The sequence below is a fragment of the Carlito syrichta genome, unplaced genomic scaffold (assembly GCF_000164805.1).
Source record: "Carlito syrichta isolate Samal-C Ts95f unplaced genomic scaffold, Tarsius_syrichta-2.0.1 Scaffold315753, whole genome shotgun sequence".
Classification (NCBI taxonomy): domain Eukaryota; kingdom Metazoa; phylum Chordata; class Mammalia; order Primates; family Tarsiidae; genus Carlito; species Carlito syrichta.
In genome coordinates this window covers 360,283-367,414 of record NW_007259849.1, presented here as the reverse complement: position 1 = coordinate 367,414, position 7,132 = coordinate 360,283, and the positions used below count along the sequence as shown (strand labels likewise).

At 43.9% G+C, this 7,132-nt stretch overlaps 1 pseudogene; it reads right to left on the bottom strand.

Annotated features, from left to right (window-relative positions):
- Positions 1-5,814: 5,814 nt before the first annotated feature.
- On the bottom strand, positions 5,815-6,834 carry LOC103275804 (annotated as a pseudogene).
- Between the last annotated feature and the right edge of the window lie 298 nt (positions 6,835-7,132).

The window sequence follows — 7,132 nt, the reverse complement described above, 5'->3', positions numbered from 1 at the left end:
AGGTTGTATTAATGTGATCTTTACTCTTCCTTGTATGTGCCATCCAGAAAAGATTTAAAACTATGCATTAATGATTAGTAGAGAAAGAACTTGAGATATGATTTATGAAAGATTCTTACCTTTCAAGGGAAGAAGCCCATCTAGAGCTAGGGGTGGGGAGAAAAGGTGAGGGGAGGAGTAAACCAAGAAAAAAGAAAGAGGAAAGGAGGGAGGGGAAAGGGTCAAGGAGGAAAGAAGAGCAAAGCATTATGGTCCGATGTAAGAATCCTGGTACTCTTTTCCTTATAGTTAAACCTCATAGGAGTAGGAACAAGGGGATTAGGGATGGTGGAAACACCCAGAGAAGAAGAGAAATTTCAGGGAGGGGGGCTTCTTATTTAACCAGATTACAGGAAGTAATGTGAAGAGGTGAGTGAAAAAGCTGAGGTCACAGGTCAAATGTGGTATTTGTCACAAATACTAGGAATTTGGAACTAGATGACAATCTGTCTCAGTTTTAAAAGATAACAGATAAATTCCTATCTTGGCTCTGTGATTAAGATGATTTGGACAGGTGCAGTGGCTCAAACCTGTAATCTCAGCACTTTGGGAAGCCAACTTGAGGGGATTGCCTGAGTCCATGGGTTCGAGAACAGCCTGGACAACTTGGTGAGATCTTGTCTCTACGATAAATAAAAAATTAGCCGGGCATGATAGCGCATGCCTATAGTTCTGCCTACTTGGAAGGCTGAGGCTGAAGGGTTGCCTGAGTTCAGAAGATCGAAGCTAGGGTGGCTGTGAGTGTGCCTCTGCACTGTAGCTTGGGCAATGGAGTGAGACTCCAACTCAAAAAAAAAAAAAAGATGATTTTTGTTCTTGGGTGAATGGGTATTATTTTTCTAGGAGTCCTTCTCTTTCTAGTATAATCACCATGTTATATTATTTCTTGGCCCTTCCAGCTCTAACATGAATTCAGTAACTCATTCACCAAATATCTGTTGAGCACCTGCTGAGTACCAGGCACTATACTTGTCACTGGGAATATAATAGTGTATAAGAAAGAATATTTGTCCTCAAGGAGTTAAAGCCGAATGGAGGTGACACATGAGGGAGGATCCCCCAAAAAACAGGAATTATATTTGGAGGGTGGGCCCTCTGTATTACTGCTAGGTGTGTGTGTGTGTGTGTTTATTTTAGTTTGAGTTGGAATCTCACTCTGTCACCCAGGCTAGAGTGCAGTGGCACGCTCACGGCCACCGCAGCCTCAACCTACTAGGCTCAGGCCATCCTTCTGCCTCAGCCTTCCAAGTAGTTGGAACTACAGGCGTGCTACCATGACCAGCTAATTTCTTGATTTATTGTAGAGATGAGGTCTTGCCAAGTTACCCAGGTTGGTCTCAAACTTCACAGCTCAGGCAATCCTCTAGCCTTGGCCTCCCAAAGTGCTGGGTTTATAGGCGTGAGACACTGCGCCAGCCGGCATCAGTGTACCGGCCAACATCATTGTGAGAGACTGAAGTGGGCTTCGGTGAATTTTTTTTTTTTTTAGTGGGAGGGATTCTTTCAAAGCATTTGCTGACCAGACTCTCACATGTCCCACTGTCTCGTCCCTCTCGCCTGGAACTCCAGCTTCACTTGGGCTTGATGTAGACCCCAACTGCTCCTGCACTGCTGGTGGACCCTGCACCTGCCCCGGCTCCTGCAAGTACAAAAAGCGCAGATATGCATCCTGCAAGAAGAGCTGCTGCTCTTGCTGTCCCATGGGCTGTGCCAAGTGTGCCCAGGGCTGCATCTGCACAGGGACCTCGGACAAAGTGCAGCTGCCCTGCCTGATGTTAGGAGACCCTGGTCCCAGGGTGGAGGTGGAGCAACGTGTACAAACCTGAATTTTTTATACAACCCTGAGCCTTTTGCTGCATTTATTTTTCTATAAAATATGTGGATTATAATAAAAGTTTTGTGACAAAAAAAGAACAAACCCCAAAACAAAAGCAAAGCATGTGCCCTTTTTTTTTTTTTTTTTTTTTGTTGTAGAGATGAGGTCTCGCCAAGTTGCCCAGGCGGGTCTCGAACCCGCGGGCTCAGGCAATCCATTCACCTCAGCCTCCCAAAGGCATGGGATTACAGGCTGAGCCACCGAGCCCGGCTTATGTGCCCGTTTTATGATGGGTGATTCACGAGTGCAGATGCCCACAGAGGGCAGTTTTTGACCAAGAACCAAGAGCCCATGTCCCACTCTCCCTATTCACCCAATCTCACCCACAAGTGACTTTTTTTTTCTTAGATGAAAAAAGTCCTCAAAGGGAAAATGTTTGTTAATGTGGAAGAGGTGAAACAAAAAACAGCAAAAGCACTAAAAGACAGCAAAGCTAATGAGTTCAGAAACTGTTGTGAGCAGTGGAAAAAGCATCTCTATAGGTGTATTGCATCAAATGGAGAGTACTTTGAAGGTGACTGAAGTTTAAACATGTAAGAATAAATACACGGACTGGGTGCAGTAGCTCACACCTATAATCCCAGCACTTTGGGAGGCCAAGGTGAGAGGATTGCCTAAACCCATGGGTTCAAGACCAACCTGGGCAAATTGGTGAGACCTCGTGTCTACAATAAGTAATAAAAAAAATTATTTGCGTGGGATGGCACGTGCCTATACTTCCAGCTACTTGAAAGGCTGAGGCGTAAGGATCACCTGAGCTCAGCATGTCGAGTGGCTGTGTAGTGGCTGTGAGCTTGCCACTGCACTCCAGCCTGGGCAACAGAGTAAGACTCCAACTGAAAAAGAAGAAGAAGAAGAAGTACACAATTCTTTATAAATAAATTCCAGTGTTTTGTGGTCGCCCCTCACACATAAAAAAAAATCTTTACAGTGTGATAATAGAGACATATAAAAGCTACAACACTGGTACAAATTAGAGAAGAAACCTGCAATTCACACCTACTCTCAGATGCAAATCTGAGATACTTTATCTCATTTGCACTCAGAAATTCCTGTAATGTAGGAATATTTGGAAGACAAAGTATTCAGAATCAGATATTCATATTTTTAGAGTTCTTGGGAGAAAGATAAATGATCTCTGTAGTGAGCTGGTTTAAAAAAAGCCCCTGGTCTGTGGTATAAATACTCTCACTAGGTCTAATTTCTTTTTCTTTTCTTTTCTTCTCTTCTCTTCTCTTCTCTTCTCTTCTCTTCTCTTCTCTTCTCTTCTCTTCTCTTCTCTTCTCTTCTCTTCTCTTCTCTTCTCTCTCTCTCTTTCTTTCTTTCTTTCTTTCTTTCTTGATTTGGGTCTCACTCTGTCTCCCAGGCTGAAGTGCAGTGGCACAGTTACAGCTCACCACAGCCTCAACCTCCTGGACTCAGGCAAGTCTTCTACCACAGCCTCCCAAGAAGCTGACTACAGGCATGAGCCACCATGCCTGGCTAATTCTTTTTGATAGAGATGAAGTCTTCTATGTTGTCCAGGCTGGTCTTTAACTCCTGAGCTCAAGCAATTCTCCTGCCTCGGCCTCCCAAAGTGCTGGGATTACAGGCATGAGCCTAGAGCTAATTTCAAACTGCCAATGCAATGTCCCTGAAAACAGGATTGGGAAGAAATACACACATTGGTGTGGTGAACCAACACACACCAGCTCCAACTCACCAGTGCTTCTACTGGAGTTCGTAATTCAAACCTGGGCTTCCCAGTCATCTCCCAAGGAGGGGCCAGCGAAGATCAGGTTTCAGGGAGCAAAAGATACTTTCCTTTATGTGTTTGGACACGGACCTGTTTAGGAAACATTTCAGGGCACAGGGCATCTTGGAATAGAGGGGATGGAGCACTTTCTGAGTTCTAGACCCTCTCATTCTTGTCTGGGAGTGGCTGGTGTCTTTTAGTACCTACTTGCAGTCACAACATTATAAAGAGAGACACTGCTTCCCCTGAAAGAGTTTCTATGGCAACCTCACCCAGCAGGCAAAGAACAGCAGCACTCTAAGCTTCAACCGGAAGGTTGGGAGATAAAAATAAATTCTGATTAATCCAGGACCCACGTATGACAGAGAATCAGGAATTACCTGAAAATATAAAACCAGCCAGGGTGAAATTTACATATTTCCCTTTCCTTTCTTAAGCAAATAAAACCCCCATACAAATGAACTGATGCTTAGCCATTATAATCACGACTCCATAAAATTGCACTGTTCTGTGAAGCTGGATTTTGCTGGTAGCTTTTCTATTTGAATTTTTCATTCCCTGTACATCATATTGCAAGAGTCTGTGGACTTGGAGTTGACATTGCCCAACCCAACAGGAAAACAAGGAACACAGCTTATATCTTAGAGTTGAAATATGGGTCACAGCCCTGAGACCTGATATGTAGCCCCCCATCCACATGAGTCAGTGAAATTCCCTTATTTCTTAATTCTCTTATCTTAAAAAACCACATTCCCTGACTACCTTACAAGTGAGGCTCAAATGAGGTCATAGATATAGAACGTTTATTCAAAAAAAAGAAAAACTTCATGCAAATGTAGGTTGTGATGATGACTATTATTAATATGCCTTGGGTTTATGTGAGGGGGGAGCTGAAGGAACCCACAGAGCTCCTGCTTGCTGAGGCAGGCACGGGTTACGGGGTCCTCCATTAGCAGGGGGTTGATTCATTCTCAGACAATTGATGCTCCTCGGGCTGAATATACATCCTGCTCTATCCGCAGTGTAGACTCACTGTGTTCTCAATCCAGAATGACTCCCTTCTTCTGTCCCTCCTCCGCCCTCACAAAGATCATCTCTTCCTCCCACCAGAACTCCCCACATCCAGATTTCCTCCAGCCTGTCTGCGCCTGCTATTTTCTCCGTGCTTGAATGTCAGTGAATACACTACCTCCTTCTATTTAAACTCTGTAGCCCACTTCTTTCCTCAAGGCATGTTATTTTTTTCCTGTAGGTTTCAGGGCTTTGAGTGACTCAGCTCTGTTCTCTTTAGCTGTTGCCTTGCTTTTGGGCTTTTATTCCATGCCCACATCTGTCTTTAGTACAGGGAAAAGACTCTTACAGTCATGAAAGCAGACCAAGAGGTCTTTAAAATCTGGTGGAAAGGTAGGTAATTTTAGTTTATTTTTATTGTTTTCCTGTTTTATTATTATTATTATTATTATTGACTTGGAATCGCACTTGGCACACTCACGGCTACCGCAGCCTCACTCTGCTGGGCTCAGGTGATCCTTTTGTCTCGGCCTTCCAAGTAGCAGGAACTACAGGCACGCGCCACCATATCCAAGCTAGTTTTTCAATTTATTTTAGAGACAAGGACTCTCCAAGTTTCCCAGGCTGGTCTTGAGCTGCTAGGCTCAGGCAATCCTTTCGCCTCTGCCTCCCAAAATGCTAGGATTATAGGCATGAGCCACTGCCCCCAGCTCTGTTTCCTTTTTAACTTCTTTTGAAACAATTATAGACTCACAGAAAGTTATAAAAACAGTACAAATAGTCCTGTACACCTTTCACACAATTTCCAATGATGGCATCTTATCTAGAAAATATAATATCCAGACCAGAAAGTTGGTATTGGGATCTTGCTATTAACTAGATTACAAGTTTTATTCAGCTTTAGTCATTTTAAAAAACTGTCTTCATTTATATATTTGTATGTGTATAGTTCTCTTTTTTCCCCTTGAAAAATCTGAATACTTGTATTATTAATATTGGTGGCAAATGTTTTTAACCCAGGGTCATGAGCAAAGGTTTAAGTTTGAGAAAAAAATATTCTTTGATCAGGGATCTTTGTGTATCGACAACTTCAAGTTCTGTAAATTAACAGCCAGGCTTGGGTTTCCTGTGATTGACTAATGGTCTCCATCTCTCAGTCCCCCAGCAGACTTAATTCAGGTTTTACCTCTGCTTCATCCCACCAGTAAGGAAGCAGCAAAGGCAAAGAAGAGACCTTCTCTATCAATGACTAGAGATGTGAGAAGATGCCAATTCATTTCCCTTTGGTGATAGATGTAATCCATCTGGTAAGTAGGATGAGAAGTCTTTGCTTCCCTTTTGCATCAGGATCCGCAGGTAAAGTCCATCAGTCCTACAGTCTTGAGACCACTTTTATTTATGTATTTTTTCTTTTGAGTTGGAGTCTCACTCTTACCTAGGCTGGAGTGCAGTCAAGGCCACTGCAGCCTCGACCTTCTGGGCTCAGGGACTCCTTCTGTCTCAGCCTTCCAAGTAGCTGGAACTACAGGCATGTGCCAGCATGCCTGGCTAATTTTATGATTTATTGTAGAGACGGGATCTCGCCGTGTTGCTCAGGCTAATCTTGAAACCCTGAGCTCAGGCAATCCTCTTGCCTTCACCTTCCAAAGTGCTGGGATTACAGGCGTGAGCCAATGCACTCGGCTTGTCTTGAGTCATTTTTAAACACACATTGGCATATTCAGCAACAACCGAGTTCAGGCGATTTAATTTGCAACCTTGTATGATGCACGCCTTTCCCCAGTCTGCTTCGGAAAGTGGGAGTGGTGTGATAAGAATGACTCGAGTCTCGGGGACGTCCACAGACTCCAGATACTGCGCCATGCTCTTGAAATTCGCAACATACTCATCCAGAGGAATGTGTTGCTTGGGATTCTTATCTTTTAGTGCACTGTCATTGGCCCCCAAAGAAAATTGTAACTACTATCAGGTTGTCCAAACTGTTTCCTTTCCTGATTAATCTTGGAAGGATAATTTTTGGAATTGTCCTTGGAAGGGTAATACCCATCTGGTATTACAACCTGAGAATCCACAATTCAGAACATCACATTTTCTGGGTGATGGAGTCCCCGAATAGCAACACATGAGGCCAGAGTAGAGAGCTCCCACAACCCACCACCTCACACAACGCCATAGTTCCGCCAACTTGTATGTGTGTATAGTTCTATGCAATTTTCCCCACATATAGATTTCTGTAATCGCCTCAACGATTAAGAAGATCCAGAACTGTTCCATCACTCCAAAAGAATACCCTCATGGCTGGGCGCAGCAGCTCACACCTATAATCCGAGCACTTTGGGAGGCCGAGGTGAGAGAATTGCCTGAGCCCATGGGTTTGAGACCAGCCCAGGTAACTTGGCGAGCCCTCATTTCTACAATAAATCAAAAAATTAGCCAGGCATGGTGGCGTGTGCCTGCAGTTCCAGCTACTT